At 37.1% G+C, this 18,399-nt stretch overlaps 1 protein-coding gene across 2 annotated transcripts in view; it reads left to right on the top strand.

Annotated features, from left to right (window-relative positions):
- Nucleotides 1-18,399, top strand: part of NELL1 (neural EGFL like 1) — a 1,044,338-nt gene that overhangs the window by 872,133 nt on the left and 153,806 nt on the right. The gene's annotated exons all lie outside the window — the stretch shown is intronic.

Genomic DNA, 18,399 nt, shown 5'->3' with positions numbered 1-18,399 from the left:
AACTGCACTTGTTTGAGAAACTCTTATCCCTGAAAGCACAAACTGAGCATCAGTTCCTCCAATTTCCCTTGCCCTTGCTGTCAGCTACATTACAGAATGAGGGCCAGGGCCATTAGTGAAAGATGGGTAAATGTGCCTTTGCTTGCAAGCTGTGCTTAGAGGTGCACAGTCTGTGGCTGCCTTGAAGCCAGCTGCCCTGGAGAGAAATGAATCATTTAGGCAAGGTAGGGTAAGTGCCTCTTTTGAATTCTCAGTATGAGGCTGATAACACCAAGCCATCTCATTTTTAAGCACATTGATTCTCTTGTTGAATTTGTGTGTATCTAGACTAAAAATGTAATGATTCTGGGTTATAAATCTGTTTATTGTGCTAGTTTGTTAGAGTTATTATTCATTCTACTTAAGTTTCCCCTCATCTTTTCTACTTCTACAGGAATGCCCCAAGAGTATTAACTGTGTCATTGTGGTATCATCCTTTTGCTAACAACTGGGCACTCAGACTAGGACTTTCACTTTGTGAAAGAAAATCATCCCACGTTTGCCCTCTATGTGCCTAATCAAAGGAAAGTTAAGAAAAAAGGGAGGATTTGGGTTTTTTCATTCTTAAGCCCTCAAACTTGAAAACATAAGTATTAGTTATGTATTTGAGATTAAGAGATCCATGCCAACTGACAATTTTTTGTAACAAGTTAGGTTCCATTCTTCAGCAACTGGTGTTTGTTAAATCCCAAAATTCAGTATATTCTTTGTCTTCAAGTGGGAATATGAGAAAATGGAAGGAATCATCTTAGAAAAGATTCCAATGCCATACACCTGTAATAGTTAGATAGATGATAGATAGATAGATAGATAGATAGAGAAAGAAAGAGAGAGAGAGAGGGAGGGAAGAAGGAAGGAAGGACAGAAGGAAGGAAGGAAGGAAGAGAGAAGGGAAGGAAGGAAGGAAGAGAGAAGGGAAGGAAGGAAGGAAGGAAGGAAGGAAGGAAGGAAGGAAGGCAGGGAGGGAGGAGAAAAAAAGACGTCATGCACCAATTGAGCTATGCACTGTTTTGGTCTACTGGAGCTCCTGCTTCGATGACATTCAAGGAAACAAATACCTTTCTTCAAAGAGAAAATAGAACTCTACATAGGTGTCTCCAAGTGACAGCCAGTTCTATGCTGAGAACAAAGATTATTGTTTGTTTTTCTTCCCAGTTCTTCACTGTAGTTGAACTTCCTTGTCCAATCATTGAAGTAACTTAACAAAAGACAGAGTTAAAAGAAAAATTGGACTCATACCAGTGTGATGCACTAAAATGAGTATCACCTGGACAGGTTGGTTTACTGCTTAACCCTGAGACTGCCTCCTTAGTAACTAGTGAGGAGACTGGTTTCATAATTGGTGGCTTGTATGTAGGCATTTATTTCTTTTTCAAAAATCTTTCAGCTCTTAGGCTTTTATCCTTTGCACTAATGAGAATGTAGTATGTGTTATCTTAGTGTTTGATGTTGTTCCTTGTTCTTTTATTATCACTCATTCTGCCCCTCCTACTCTCCCTTTTCTTTCTACTTTTTCATTTTATAATAATAGTATTTATCTACTTATATATTAAAACATTCCCTGTCCTAGTTTTAATCAGTGTATTGCTTTTTAGTGACATTTATTCAGAAGTTACTAAGAATTGTTGCCATTCGTTACTCAAAGTTTTATATATTTTCCATGCGTTTGGAAAGTTTTGAATCAGGTTTATGATTTTTTTTAAATCAAAATCAATATTTAAGTTGTCTCCAAATCCTAAAAGGATGACTCAGTTGTTGTCCCAACATAATTTCCAGATATGACATTTTTTCCTGTTTACTCATAAACCATCTATGATATACCTACTAAGAGATGTTATAGACCAGAATGTTTCATTGGTATAATTACATGACATTTATATAGTCAGCACTTAAAACAGAGCAAAGGTATTGATAGATTAGTGAAGCTTGATTGATGGTCTCCAGGGTTAGATGATTATCAAGGAAAGTTCCTTTTTACTCCTATCCTGCACTCTTAATTCTGCCTCTTCAATGTGACTTTTTACTAAAGTCAGGATTAACTTTTAACTGTCTCATCCACTTCCTAATAGTTCCAACTTACCTATATCCTATATCAATGTTGTTTTCTGTGTAACAACAAAATGTGTTTATCCTCTCCCAGTTCCACCCAGTTCAACTCCATATTCTCCTAGAGAGTTTTCTTCTTTCTATTCACCATTAAAATTTAGTGAGTTCCCATTTCCTAAGCATTATACACATCTTCTTACATACATTGTCTCTGTTAATCTTTACAATATCCCTATGAGCTAAGCATTAGTTATTGTAGGAGTTTTTTAACCCCAAACAGTCATTTGACCTTACACTTATTTGATAGGCATGTGTTGAGTACCTATTTATGTTTTTCACCTTGGGAGGTTACCTAAAGGTGTCATGCAAATGAACATGTTATTAACACCTTGGTAAATGATAATAAAAAGTTACAGAGAGATGAAGAATGGCCATGGTTCCAGAGTCTAGTGGCTCACTCAGTGACTTTGGCTCAGTCATCTATTACATTATTGCCTCTGCAAAAATTGGTCAACTAACATGCGCAAAAAAAATCAGAGTAGAATTTGCATATGTGAATGGAATTTGGGGTAGCAGAGTTTCATTTATCCAACTACACATATATATCAAGCACATATCAACACAGTGCTCATTCATGTTCTTCCAGTTTTTAATCTCTGTTTTAATGCATCTTTTCTTTCAGATTTCAAATCACTCCCCTTTGGTTTCTCCCCAGGGAAGAATTATACTTCCCACAGTAGTGATAATGACTTGCTTTGTCCAATGAAATGTAAAGGAAATAATGTGTCATTTCTGATCAGAAACTTTGAAAGACGTTTCATGGTTCAGCTATCTCTTTTATTATCTGTACCATGAAAATAGTACATCCAAAATATTTGTTGTTCTTTCTATCTGGATTTCACAATGAAGAGGATTAGCACAGTGTTGTAATGAACCTACAGAAGCTTGTAAAGTTAATGAAATTATATATGTATGCATATGCATATATATATATATATATAAATCATCTGATGTACGTAAACATATAAGTGAGACAATATGTAAAACAAAGAGATATCAGGATTGGTCATCACTGCAGAATGCCTAGCCCAAGATAACTAATGCATACCCCAATAGCACAGGGGAATTATCTCCACCTGCCCTACCCCTTAATGGCCCTTTTCACATTTGCCTGTTTTTAGAAGTCTGAATGACTGATTAAGAGGCCTTAGGGCTTATACTTCCTTGGTTGCATTACAGTATAACACACTGTTTTCTACAAAGTCTTTTCTATGTGAGTACTTTCCTGTATGGATAATTTTTAATTATTTATTCTTGCTTGATTTGTCCTGTTAATACTATCAGGACTAGGTTAAATAGAAGGGTCAAGCGTGGGCATACTTTCTGTGAACCAGATCTTAGAGGAAAAGCTTTCGATTTCTATTCATTGAGTATTATTTATCTGTGGACTGTTCACATATGAACTTTATTATGTTGAAGAAATTCCATCAAAACTATTTTTTAGTATCAAGAAAGCCTGGGGAACTTTGTGGAATGCTTTTTTATTTGACAGTTAGTATGATCATATGATTTTTCAAAGAAATTGAAAAAATCCTAAAATTTGTATGAAACCACAAAAGACCACAGATACGAAAAGTAATGCTGAGGAAAATACAAGCCAAGTTAGAGGCATCCATTTTCTGATTGAAATTCATATTACAAATCCATAATAATCAGCAAAATATTGTGCTGGCTTCTGTTTCCATATGAATTTTAAGATCATTTTTTCTAGATCTGAGAAGAGTGTTGTTGGTATTTTGGTTGGGATCACATTGAATACATAAATTGCTTTTGGTAGTTTAGACATTTTAATAATATTGATTCTTCCAATCCATGAACATGGAACATATTTCCACTTTTTTATGTCTTTTTCTATTTCTTACTTTAATGTTTGGTAACTTTATTTGTAGAGATGTTTGATGTTCTTGATTAAATTTAAATAAAAATTTATTAGTTTAAATTTATTCCAATGTATTTAGATTATTTTGTAGCTATTGTGAATGATTTTGATCTAAAAAGTCCTTTCTCAGCTATGTCATTTGCTGTGTATACAAAGGTTATTGATTTTTGTGTGTTGATTTTATGTGCTGCTGCTTTACCAAACGCTTCTATGAGTTCCAATAGTCTCTTGGTGGAGTTTTTTGGATCCCCTATATATGGAATCATGTCATGTGCAAATAGGGATAATTTGACTTCCTCCTTCCAAATTTGTATCCTTTGATTTCTTTTTCTTGCCTAATGGCTTGGGCTAAAACTTCTAGGACTATATTGAATGGCAATGGTGAGAGTAGGAATACTTGACTGGTTCCAGATCTCAGTAGGAATGCCTCTAAAGTTTCCCCATTCAGTAAGATGCTGGTTGTTGATTTGTCATGAACTGCCTTGATTATGTTGAGGAATGTTCCTTCTATGCACAGTTTGGTTAACGTCTTCATCATGACAGGATGTTGAGCTTTATCAAATGCTTTCTTTGCATCTATTGAGAGAATCATGTGATTTTTGTTCTTCAGTTTATTAATGTTAATTTTTTATTCTTTTTTTCTTCATACTATTTGTTGAACTTTTTACTTAGTGTAGGGTTAATCTTATGAGTATAAACTTAACTGAAAATAGATCTTTGTAAAAAATAAGAATTGGAATGGAGAAGGAATAGGAAGAAACATAGGAGCATGGGCAGGAGGGAGGTCGGGTGGGAAGTGTTCCCGATTTGTCTGTATGAAATTCATGAAGTTTATATTCCTTAAATAATTTTTTAAAAGCTGTACCTATAAAAATAAATAAATTTTTCAGAAAGTCAGTTATGAAAATTGTGCCAAATATTTCCTCAAATATCATAGTCCTAACTCCCTAAATTAATGACTATATTGCCTTGCATAGCCAAAATAACTTTAAAGAGGAGATTAAGTTAAGAACTTTGAGATGAGGTTATTAAGTTGGTCCTAATTTAATAAAAAATTCCATGTAAATGAAACAAGAGGATTTGAGTCAGAGGAGATGTGAAAACAGAAGCAAAGGTATTAATGAGGCCTTTTCCAGAAGGGGCAATGAGCCAAAAAATGCAATAAACTTTTAGAAGATGTATAAACAGCAAGGAAATGGATTTTCACCTAGAAACTTTAGAAGGAGTACAGTCCCAAAGGCCTATTTTAGAAATTCAGAATTCTCAACTATATAACTGTAAGAAGGTCCATTCATACTTAAAATCGTGTTGGTAAATGCAAAAGACATAGTTAAAAGAGTAGCATATTCAAAGGTTATAGGAGTAAAAGTCAGAAATAGGAAGGTTTTGATAATTTTAAGTTCTGTTTATGGGCTGCGTATGATTAAAAATACCCAGGAAGAAATACAAAGAGTTTGAAGGGAAAAAACAAACGAAATTTTATTGACTGGTGGTGTCCATGTCTTCTCCTTAGTGGTCGCAAATTTTTCTTGAAAACACATTTTCAATTGGAATTATCACATAACAGTGTTAAATATAGGTTAATGAAACTGTTCCCTACACCACTCCTTGAGCTGTGTATCCACAGTATCACTACAGTGGCATGCAGTTGACGCATAATTCACTTGGACTGCATTCAGCTTCTCATGCATCATTTTGTCCCAGAGTCTGATATAATCCCTGGCCCACAAGGTATAGTAGTAGAATAAATGAAATTCTGGCTGAAAAATGAATGAATACATAATCATTATCTTGATTTTATGAGCATCATAAATCACAGAGTAATATGAAAAAGAAGATACTCAAAGATTTTCATGAAAAGTGGATGTTTGAAATATTTGTGGGGAGATATATCGGCAAAAATTGCATATCTCTATATAGGCACATATATTCTGTTGCCTTCAAAGCTTCAAACTTGAATACATAATTATTCACACTATGAACACAGCCCCTTTCATATGTACTAAGTAGGTTGATTCTAAAGTTGAATCGCAGAATCAGTGGTTATTAATCACAAATACACATGTACCACACTGCTAGTTATCTAGAGTTGACTGCTTTGTGCCCAGTTGTTAAACCCTCCTTACAATTCTCAAGTTATTGGCAGTGATATGAAACTGTGATGATTACATTTTTTCAGTCTATGATGGCTTTTAATAATTTATGTCGGGCCAGCACCGCGGCTCAATAGGCTAATCCTCCACCTTGCGGCGCCGGCACACCGGGTTCTAGTCCCAGTAGGGGCACCGGATTCTGTCCTGGTTGCCCCTCTTCCAGGCCAGCTCTCTGCTGTGGCCAGGGAGTGCAGTAGAGGATGGCCCAAGTACTTGGGCCCTGCACCCCATGGGAGACCAGGAGAAGCACCTGGCTCCTGCCTTAGGATCAGCGCGGTGCGCCGGCCACAGCATGGCAGCTGCGGCGGCCATTGGAGGGTGAACCAACAGCAAAGGAAGACCTTTCTCTCTCTCTCTCTCTCTCTCACTGTCCACTCTGCCTGTCAAAAAAAAAAAAAAAAAGGAAAAGAAAAAAGAAAAAAAATAATTTATATGTCTCGGGTACTGCACACTTACCAAATCATTGGGTTCCAAGACAGAGTAAAAGGCATCCTGGGCTTGGATTCAAAGAAGTGGATGCAAATAACATCTTTATACAGGTAATTAACCTCTGTGATTGTATAAAACTAAATAGCATCAAACACCCTGAAAAAATGTAGTTCCTGGCTTTAGTCAAGTTGTCATAGCAAAATCTGGCACAGATGAGAAAGGATACTCTTGTAAATAGGAAAGGGGACCTATCTGTTACATAGTTGCTGATCCTAATCCAAAATTTCATAGCAAATCTAAAATTTGAAAACTGGGATATTGCTACCTCTCACTAAACAAAAACTATGAAAGCTTCAGACACTGATATTTTCTGTTAAGTTTGTGTGAGAATTAAAATTATATAGGGATATTGAGCTTTGCCTGAAGTAAGTACTCAAGAAATGTCAGTATTTTTCCATATTGAATGTCTTTATCTTAGATGTGAAAGAGTCCCAAGAAGTGATCTAGGCTGTTCTCTGGTCACAGAGTTTTGAAATTTCCTGACCCAAATTAATGCTCAGTCACACTGAAAAATACTCATGTGAATTTACCCAAAGGAAATAAAATCAGAATTATCTATAGTTCCTTGTTTGTAACAGCTCAATTCATAACAGCGAAGATATGAAATCAACCCAGATGTCTATCAACTGATGTCTGGAAAAAAAGATGGTGTATACATTCAATGAAATAATACTCTGCCAAAGAAAGGAAGAAAGGAAGAAAAACTGTCTTTTACAGCAAATTGGATACAACTGGAGACCATTATGTTTGGTGAAATAAACCAATCCCAAAGAGACAAATATAACCTGTTTTCTCTAATTTGTGGTAGCTAATATTTAGAGTACAAAAATGTATATAAGTGAAATTGACATCTTCAGACTTGATTATTGTTTATATCCTTGTCAATACTCCTGAGGAATAATGGCCTTTCTACTTGCTAGTCTTTGAATTCTTTTTTTAGTGGAAGATTAAGCTTGTGATTTAAAGTAACTTGAAAGTATGTCAATCTAAAAACTAAAAAAAAAAAAAAATAAGAGGGGAAGGAGAGAGGGAGTGGCAAGGAGGGAGGGCCACAAATATCATTATGTTCTTAAAACTGTATATATAAAATAAAAAATGTAAAATCCACTGTAGCTTCTTAATAATTTTCTGCACCTACATTGTGCAAAACTCTATGAGGGGTGCTTTATAAGGGAGAAGGATTGTGCACTGATGAATTTAATCTGGCTTGTGCTTTTGTTGCCAAACAATACCCCAAACTAGTTGGAGGTGTTACTATAGAATCCCTGAATCTGGATCTGCCCACACAATGTGCAGAAAGCCTATCACTGGTATCAGATGCTTAAAGAAAATAAGTATTTATCGCAAAGTGCAGAGCAAAGAGCTGCACAGCTATTGCTTAAATCCTGGGCTCTCTGAGGAGTTAAGGGTGAAGGTTCTTATAGACTGATGTTGGGGCTGAGAGGTGTGTGATCAGCTTGTGGTCCCAGTTTCTGATTGGTCAGCTTCAGTGTGCCCCATTTGGTTGGTCTGTAATGCCATGCTCTTTAGAGAATTTACGAGTGCCTGAAGGGCTTCAGTTGGCCAAGAGCAGAGTGTGCATTGCATGTAGTTACCTTCTGCCTCTGACCTGGAATTCACTACCCAAATCCTTCCAAACAGTCTTGACCACCAGGGTTTTATCTATTGGAGAAGAAAATTACTTCTTGGGTCTGTGGATTAGAACCTTGTTGGGCAAGTTTTTCATTACCTCAAGTTAGTGAATACCTTTTGAAAAAAGGATAGGTAAAGGCACCCCAGGTTAGGGAGACATAAAAGAGACTGGGTTCTGCTTTCGCATCATTCAGTCTCACTCTCAAGCAGCTGGGGCTGAGTCTAGATAGAAACTGTGCCTATAATTAAAGACAGGATTGTTGTCCCACGAGCAAAATAATATGGATTTTCAGAGAATAGATGTTTCAAATTGGTTATGGACAAAGATTCTAGTTTGATCTTATTTTAGAGGGAATGAGGGGAAGGTAACAGAGGGTTATTAATTATACTGTGGAGGGAAACATGCCAAGCCTAACACCTTCTTAGACTTCTTAGTAGAGGCCAAGTATGGTCATCTATGGGAAATAAAATTAATAAAAATTTGTACTATAATTTTCTGGAGTTTGAAACAACATGACTTTATGGTAGCATTCATAATACTTAAGGCACAAATTTGTTACTATTTTTATTTATACAGAGGACTGGAATTCAAATAATAACTGATACACATTCCAAGTCTACTCATTCTTTTCATTTGCTCCAATTTTTCCATTTACTTTCTTAAAAGATTTTATTTATTTACTTGAGAGAGTTTGGAGTTACAGGCAGAGAGAGGGAGAGATGCAGAGAAAGGTCTTCCATCCCCTGGTTCACTCCCTAAATGGCCACAATGGCTGGGCCAATCCAAAGTGAGGAGTCAGGAGCTTCTTTTTGGACCTCCCACTCGGGTGCAGGGGCCCAAGCACTTGGGCCATCTCCCACTGCTTTCCCAGGCCATAGCAGAGAGCTGGATTGGAAGAGGAACACCCGGAACATGAACAGGTGCCCGTATGGGATGCCTATGCTGCAAGCAAAGGCTCAGCCCACTATGCCACAGCACCAGCCCCTCTATTTAGTTTTTTTGATACAATGTTTCAGATTAATTTGAATAAATACCTTGCTTTACTCAAAAGAAAAATCTCAACAGGGCATTCATTTTAACAGTTTTTGACTAAGAATGCTTTTGCTTTCTTGAAGAAAACATAATGACCAGCTTTCACATGTGGCATTCAGCTGTTGAGGTGTGCCTTGGTTATTTTTATGGGAGAAGTACAGAGAGAAGCAAGAAAATAGAAATGTTTCTAATTCACAAATGGTTAAATATGACCCCAATTCTAGATGACCTAGGAGTTTCAGAACAGCAGCAGCGACAACTAACTTTCTTGGTTGTGATAATCGATGGATAATTTATATATTATCACTTCCAATAATGTAAGATCTGCTTAGCCTCATTAACAGTCTTTTGTATGTGCATGCTAACAATCTTGAGGTCACTTCCTTTATAAGTCTACATACTGCAGTGTTTGATTCATATCCATCCTTTAGGCTTTGTTCACATATGTGTTCATTTTGATTCTCTTATCCTATAATTCCGAACGACATAGCATTTTTAAGGTACTCATATGAGTCCCGCAACTTATATTTAGAGAACATGTTTTTAATTTGTTCATATATGAGGGTAATTTTAAAAATTTGTGAAACATGGAATTAAAGTATAATTTCATTTTTATGCCCCACAAATTTTGAAAACTGGGTGTATTTCTGTCATCTCCATGAACCTTTTGAAGACCCCTGGTAAAAAGAAAAAAAAATAAAAAAATTAATAGTTTCATTTGTTCATTTATGAAGTGACATTAAAATACTTAAAATTAAATGCAAGCCAATGTTTTAACTGCCTTTTAGGCAATTATTTAAAGCTCATGGGCTTACAGATTAAAGTAACATTGATAAATTGTGAGGAATGAAAGATGATTCTATTATCTTGATTGATTTTCAATCAAAGGCTTGAATATGAGCTTCCTATTTTAGCTTTTAAAAGGAACATTTTGACTTTCTTAAAGCCAGTACATGAATTTGGATGTTGAGCTATTCCAGTAATACAAGTCATGTCAGACAAGGGGGCCTGGATTTTGTCTCAGTAGCAAACATTCCAACTTCAAAGCAGCGCACGATCAAAATATGACTTGCTATTCCAAGCAAGTTTGCTGTTCCAAATGCACACAATCTGAGTTGTATCAGCTTTGAAATTCAAATGTCAGATAATTTGGGAATTACATTTGAGGAGGAAAATATATTTTGATGCATTTTCCGTTGCTTGACTGGATTGATGACAAAGGCTTTGCATATTTACAAGTGAGAAGAGGTACTAAGAAGGAAAGTCCCTGGTCTGTATGATAAATTGACTGGCTTGGTCTCTTTGGGATCTGGCTTCACAAGAGTTCAGAGAGCATCTTTGGCCGGAACCCTACAGCCTCAGAGGGGCACCATCCCTAGGAGGGATTTAGATAAGGCTTCCTCTAAGGATTTGTCTTATCTACATTAATCCTTTGATTTCTTGATCTGTAAAATGGTAAGAATAGCCTTTATCTATCTTAGGGGGCTGTGCTAAGGATTAAATAAAAATTCCTATACAGGTTTTGAAATATCTTAGATGCTTGTTATGTGCTCAATTCTTCCATTCATTTTTTTCTAAATATCAGGCTTCCTTGGTGGTTACTGACAAATAACAGGAACCCATAAGCTAGTATATGGAAGACAAAGGATATTGTATTGTTATTGCAACTGAACAATTCCTGTCTAGTTACTCTGCTTGTTGATTGCACTTGACCTAACTTTCTAATTCAAAGCTTATGTACAATTTAACCTTTTTGATCATTCCTCCATCCCATTGATTAGTCAGCAAAATTTTGAAATATTGAAAATTTTGGCTGAATATTTATAGGTGGTATTATAAGGCATATGAAATTTGTAGCACCTTATTAACAATGAGAATATTTTGATATCTTTGAAATAGAACATGTTTGTAGTTCTGCAAATTTGGAAGCTGAGGATATTTAGTCATCTTATACCGAATATTGAATGTAATGTGTCAGGTTAGCTTTTTTGTTTTTTAATTATTTAGTACAATATAAGGAAACTGATTTGAAGAAATCATTTGTTTGTTTTGATAAAGTGATTGCTTACCATTTCAGATATGCTTTCAATCCCCTTCTATAGACTTGTGCTTTCTGAGACAGATACAAGGACACTTAGATTGCAGGACATGATTTGAGAAGGGAGGTGGGATCCATTGATTGGGCTTCAAACACTTTAGATAACAGGAAATGATACCATGGAAAACACATCAATCTGCAGCATAATGCACCAGGGATTTTTGTCTAACTTCAGGGTGGATATGATTAGCCCACTACCTCTCATTCCCTGTAGTATTTTCTTTTTTTTTTTTTAATTAAACTTTTATTTAATGAATATAAATTTCCAAAGTATAGCTTATGGGTTACAATGGCTTCCCCCCTCCCATAACTTCCCTCCCGCCCGCAACCCTCCCCCCTCCCGCTCCCTTTCCCCTTCCATTCGTGTAAAGATTCATTTTCAATTCTTTTTGTATACAGAAGATCAGTTTAGTATATATTAGGTAAAGATTTCAACATTTTGCCCATATAGCAACATCAAGTGGAAAAACTACCATTGGATTACTAATTATAGCATAAAATAGCAATGTACAGCACATTAAAGACAGAGATCCTACATAATTTTTTTTTCAAAATAATTAATTTTCTATGCCATTTCTATTTTAACACCAGGTTGGTTTTTTTTTTCATTTCCAATTCTCTTTATATACAGAAGATCACTTCAGTATATAATTAGCAAAGACCTCATCAGTCTGCGCCCACACAGAAACGCAAAGAATAAAAATACTGTTTCAGTACCAGTCGTAGCATCACTTGGCTTTAGACGACACATTGGGGACAGATCCCGCATGGGGTGTAAGTACACAGTGACTCCTGTTGCTGACTTAACAATTTGACACTCCTGTTCATGGCGTCAGTAATCTCCCTGGGCTCTAGTCATGAGTTGCAAGGGCTATGGAAGCCTTTAGGGTTCGCTGACTTTGATCTTATTCCGATAGGGTCATAGTCAAAGTGGAAGTTCTCTCCTCCCTTCGGAGAAGGGTACCTCCTTATTTGATGGCCCCGTTCTTTCCACTGGGATCTCACTCACAGAGATCATTCACTTAGGTCTTTTTTTTTTTTTTCCCATGGTATCTTGGCTTTCCATGCCTGCTATACTCTCATGGGCTCTTCAGCCAGATCTGAATGCCTTGAGGGCTGATTCTGAGGCCGGAGTGTTGTTTAGGACATCTGCCATCCTATGAGTCTGCTGTGTATCCCACTTCCCATGTTGGATCTTTCTCTCCCTTTTTGATTCTATCAGTATTAGCAGATACTTATCTTGTTTGTGTGATCTCTTTGACTCTTAGACCTATCAGAGCTATCAATTGTGAGCTGAAATTGATCACTTGGACTAGTGCGATGGCATTGGTACATGCCATCTTGATGGAATTGTGTTGGAATCCCCTGCACATTTCTAACTCCACCATTTGTGGCCAGTCCGATTGAGCATGTTCCTAATTGTTTACCTCCTCCCTCTCTTTTTCCACTCTTAGATTTAACAGGGATCACTTTTCAGTTAAAATTTAAACACCTGAGAATAATTGTGTGTTAATTACTGAGTTCAACCAATAGTACTAGAACAACAACAACAACAACGAATACTAAAAAGGATAGAGTATTACATTGTACATCTAAAGTCAGGACAGGAGCTGATCAGTTCATTGTTGCTTATAGTGTCCATTTCACTTAACAGGTTTTCTCTTTGGCGCTCAGTTGTCACCGATCAGGGAAAACAAATGATATTTTTCTCTTTGGGACTGGCTTAATTCACTGAGCATGATGTTTTCCAGATTGCTCCATCTTGTTGCAAATGACTGGGTTTCATTGTTTCTTACTGCTGTATAGTATTCTATGGAGTACATGTCCCATAATTTCTTTATCCAGTCTATTGTTGATGGGCATTTGGGTTGGTTCCAGGTCTTAGCTATTGTGAATTGAGCTGCAATAAACATTAATGTGCAGATGGCTTTTTTATTTGCCAAATTAATTTCCTTTGGGTAAATTCCAAGGAGTGGGATGGCTGGGTTGTATGGTAGGGTTATGTTCAGGTTTCTGAGGAATCTCCAGACAGACTTCCATAGTGGCTTAACCAGTTTGCATTCCCACCAACAGTGGGTTAGTGTCCCTTTTTCCCCACATCCTCTCCAGCATCTGTTGTTGGTAGATTTCTGAATGTGAGCTATTCTCACCGGGGTGAGATGGAACCTCATTGTGGTTTTGATTTGCATTTCTCTGATTGCTAGTGATCTTGAACATTTTTTCATGTGTCTGCTGGCCATTTGGATTTCCTCTTTCGAAAAATGTCTATTGAGGTCCTTGGCCCATCTCTTAAGTGGGTTGTTTGTTTTGTTGTTGTGGTTTTTCTTGATTTCTTTGTAGATTCTGGTTATCAATCCTTTATCTGTAGTATAGTTTGCGAATATTTTTTCCCATTCTGTTGGTTGCCTCTTCACTTTCCTGACTGTTTCTTTCGAGGTACAGAACCTTCTCAATTTGATGCAATCCCAAATGTTAATTTTGGTTTTGACTGCCTGTGCTGTTGGAGTATTTTCCAGGAAGTCTTTGCCTGTGCCTATATCTTGCAGGGTTTCTCCAATGCTCTCTAATAATTTGATGGTTTTGGGTCGTAGATTTAAGTCTTTAATCCATGTTGAGTGAATTTTTGTGTAAGGTGATAGGTATGGGTCTTGCTTCAAGCTTCTGCACGTGGAAATCCAATTTTCCCAGCACCATTTATTGAATAGACTGTCCTTATTCCAGGGATTAGATTTGGATCTTTGGTCAAATATAAGTTGGCTGTAGATGTTTGGATTGATTTCTGGTGTTTCTATTCTGTTCCATTGGTCTATCCATCTGTTTCTGTACCAGTACCATGCTGTTTTGATAACAACTGCCCTGTAGTATGTCCTAAAATCAGGTATTGTGATGCCTCCGGCTTTGTTTTTGTTGTACAGGATTGCTTTGGCTATTCGAGGTCTTCTGTGTCTCCATATGAATTTCAGCATCATTTTTTCTAGATCTGTGAAGAAGGTCTTCGGGATCTTGATGGGTATTGCATTGAATGTATAAATTGCTTTTGGGAGGATAGACATTTTGATGATATTGATTCTTCCAATCCATGAGCATGGAAGATTTCTCCATTTTTTGGTATCCTCTTCTATTTCTTTCTGTAAGGTTTTGTAGTTTTCATTGTAGAGATCTTTAACGTCTTTGGTTAAGTTTATTCCAAGGTATTTGATTGTTTTTGTAGCTATTGTGAATGGGATTGATTTTAGAAGTTCTTCCTCAGCCGTGGCATTGCCTGTGTATATAAAGGCTGTTGATTTTTGTGGATTGATTTTATATCCTGCTACTTTGCCAAACTCTTCGATGAGTTCCAGCAGTCTCTTAGTAGAGTTCTTTGGGTCCCCTAAATAAAGAATCATATCATCTGCAAAGAGGGATAGTTTGAGTTCGTCCTTCCCGATTTGTATCCCTTTAATTTCTTTTTCTTGCCTAATAGCTCTGGCCAAAACTTCCAGAACTATATTGAATAGCAGTGGTGAGAGAGGGCATCCCTGTCTGGTACCAGATTTCAGTGGAAATGCTTCCAACCTTTCCCCATTCAATAGGATGTTGGCCGTGGGTTTTTCATATATTGCTTTGATTGTATTAAGGAATGTTCCTTCCATACCCAGTTTGCTTAGAGTTTTCATCATGAAAGGGTGTTGTATTTTATCAAATGCTTTCTCTGTGTCTATTGAGATAATCATATGGTTTTTCTTCTGCAGTCTGTTAATGTAGTGTATTACGTTGATTGTTTTGCGAATGTTGAACCATCCCTGCATACCGGGGATGAATCCCACTTGGTCTGGGTGGATGATCTTTCTGATGTGTTGTTGCATTCTATTGGCCAGAATTTTATTGAGAATTTTTGCATCTATGTTCATCAGGGATATTGGTCTGTAATTCTCTTTCAGTGTTGCGTCTCTTTCTGGCTTAGGAATTAAGGTGATGGTGGCTTCATAGAAGGAATTTGGGAGGATTCCCTCTTTTTCGATTGCTCTGAATAGTTTGAGAAGAATTGGAGTTAGTTCTTCTCTAAATGTCTGGTAGAACTCAGCAGTGAATCCATCTGGCCCTGGGCTTTTCTTTGTTGGGAGGGCCTTTATTACTGTTTCAATTTCTGTGTCAGTTATTGGTCTGTTTAGGTTTTCTATGTCTTCCTGGCTCAATTTAGGGAGGTTGTATGTGTCCAAGAATCTGTCCATTTCTGATAGATTTTCCTGTTTGCTGGCATACAAGTCCTTGTAGTAATTTCTGATGATTCTTTTTATTTCTGTGGCGTCTGTTGTTACGTTTCCCATTTCATCTCTGATCCTATTGATTTGGGTCTTTTCTCTTCTTTTTTTAGTTAGTTGGGCCAATGGGGTGTCAATTTTGTTTATTTTTTCAAAAAACCAGCTCCTCGTTTGGCTGATTTTTTGTAATGTTTTTTTGGATTCAATCTTGTTGATTTCTTCTCGGATTTTAATTATTTCTCTTCTCCTACTGGGTTTGGGTTTGGTTTGCTGCAGATTTTCTAGATCCTTGAGATGACTTGAAAGCTCATCTATTTGGTGCCTTTCCAATTTCTTGATGTAGGCACCTATTGATATAAACTTTCCTCTTAACACTGCTTTTGTTGTATCCCATAGGTTTTGGTATGTTGTGCTGTTATCCTCATTTACTTCCAGAAAATTTTTGATTTCTCTTTTAATTTCTTCTATGACCCATTGTTCATTCAGGAGCATGTTGTTCAATCTCCATGTGTTTGCACGTGCTCTAGGGATTCCTGAGTTGCCAATTTCCAATTTCATTCCTTTGTGGTCTGAGAAGCTGCATGGTATGATTCTAATTCTTTTGAATTTGCTGAGGCTTGCTTTATGGCCTAGTATGTGGTCAATCCTAGAGAGGGTTCCATGTACTGCTGAGAAGAATGTAAAGTCCTTAGATGTAGGATGAAATGTTCTGTAGATGTCTGTTAGATCCATTTGGGCTATAGTGTCATTTAAATCTACTGTCTCCTTGTTGATCTTCTGTCCTGTTGATCTGTCTATCTCTGAGAGTGGAGTATTGAAGTCCCCCAGTACTATTGTATTGGGGTCTAAGTCTCCCTTTAAGTCCCTTAACAAGTCTTTTAAATAGGCTGGTGCCCTGTAATTAGGTGCATATACGTTGATAATCGTTATATCTTCCTGTTGAATGGATCCCTTAATCATTATATAGTGCCCCTCTTTGTCTCTCCTAACAGTTTTTGTGGTAAAGTTTATGTTGTCCGATATTAAGATGGCTACGCCCGCTCTCTTTTCATTTCTGTTGGCGTGGTATATCTTTTTCCAGCCTTTCACTCTCAGCTTGTATGGATCATTGTTGGATAGATGGGTTTCTTGTAAGCAGCAAAAGGATGGGTTTTGGTCCTTAACCCAATCGGCCAATCGGTGTCTTTTAACTGGACTGTTCAAGCCATTAACATTCAATGTGACTATTGAGAAGGAGTAACTTTGCCCTGCCATTTGCCAAAGATATTTTCTAATATCTGGTTTGAGCTTCCTGTGATCTTTTGCTCTGAGGTTTCCTTCCTTTACCTTCTTTCATATTGGTGACCGTGTTTCTGTGTTTCTGTATGTAACACATCTTTAAGCATCTTTTGCAGGGCTGGACGAGTGGCGACAAATTCTTTCAATTTCTGTTTGCTGTGAAAGGTCTTAATTTCACCTTCATTCACAAATGAGAGCTTTGCAGGATATAATATTCTGGGCTGGCAGTTTTTCTCTCTTAGTACCTGGGCTGTGTCTCGCCATTCCCTTCTAGCTTGTAGGGTTTCTGATGAGAAGTCTGCTGTGAGTCTAATTGGAGATCCTCTGAGAGTAATCTGGCGTTTCTCTCTTGCACATTTTAGGATCTTTTCTTTGTGTTTCACTGTGGTGAGTTTGATTACGACGTGTCTTGGTGAGGATCTCTTTTGATCATGTTTATTAGGGGTTCTCTGAGCTTCCTGTACTAGGATGTCTCTGTCCTTCTCCAAACCTGGGAAATTTTCTGCTAGTATCTCACTAAAAAGGCCTTCTAATCCTTTCTCCCTTTCCATGCCTTCAGGAACTCCTAGAACCCGAATGTTGGGTTTTTTAATAGTATCCTTGTAGATTCCTGACAGTATTTTTTAGATTACTGATTTCTTCTTCTTTTTTTTTGATTTGACTGTTTCCTTTCCTGTTCTCTGTCTTCTAATTCCGATATTCTCTCTTCTGCTTCATCCATTCTGTTTTTAAGGCTCTCTAATGTGTTTGCCATTTGATCTATTGAGTTCTTCATTTCATTGAGATTTTTTGCCAGTACTGCAGTTTCCTGTTCCACTAATTTTTTCATTTCATTTTGATTCCTCCTTAATATTTCATTTTCACGGGAGAGATTTTCTATCTTGTCCATTAAGGATTTCTGTAGTTCAAGAATTTGTTTTTGAGAACTTCTTAATGTTCTTATGAAATTTTTGCAATCTGTTTCGTGCATTTGTTCTAACTCTTTATCTTCATAATCTTGCATTGGCGTGTCTTGTTCACTTGGGGGCGTCATAGTGCTATCCTTATCTTTGGTACCTCCGCTTCTATGTTTCTTGCTTGGCATGTTAGAGATAATTTGTGGTGTTTTTGTTTTTGTTTTTGTTTTTGTTTTCCTCTCGTTATACTGTGCCTCTGAGTGAGCTGTCTGTTTTGTTGGAGCTTTAGGGGCTGTGATGGGTGTGGCTAGAGAGCTATGCTTGTTTCTTGAGGTTTAAGGCTGTGTAAAGAGCGACTCTCCCGGATTACTTGCTCCTTGCTGGGACGCTCTCTCTCTCTCTCTCTCTTTTTTTTTTTTTTTTCTTTTGACTCAGTTGGGAGTGGAGTTGAGGGTAGTTGAAATCTAGCCTCTGTGGGTATTCGTTTGATCTATGCCTGGGAACATACACCGAGTTTATGCAGCCCTCAATGTGTTCTCCAGTTTCGCTAAAGAT

The sequence above is a fragment of the Lepus europaeus genome, chromosome 7 (assembly GCF_033115175.1).
Source record: "Lepus europaeus isolate LE1 chromosome 7, mLepTim1.pri, whole genome shotgun sequence".
In the NCBI taxonomy this organism is placed as follows: domain Eukaryota; kingdom Metazoa; phylum Chordata; class Mammalia; order Lagomorpha; family Leporidae; genus Lepus; species Lepus europaeus.
The sequence above is the reverse complement of the archived record's forward strand: the minus strand, read 5'-3'. Positions and strand labels throughout refer to the sequence as shown.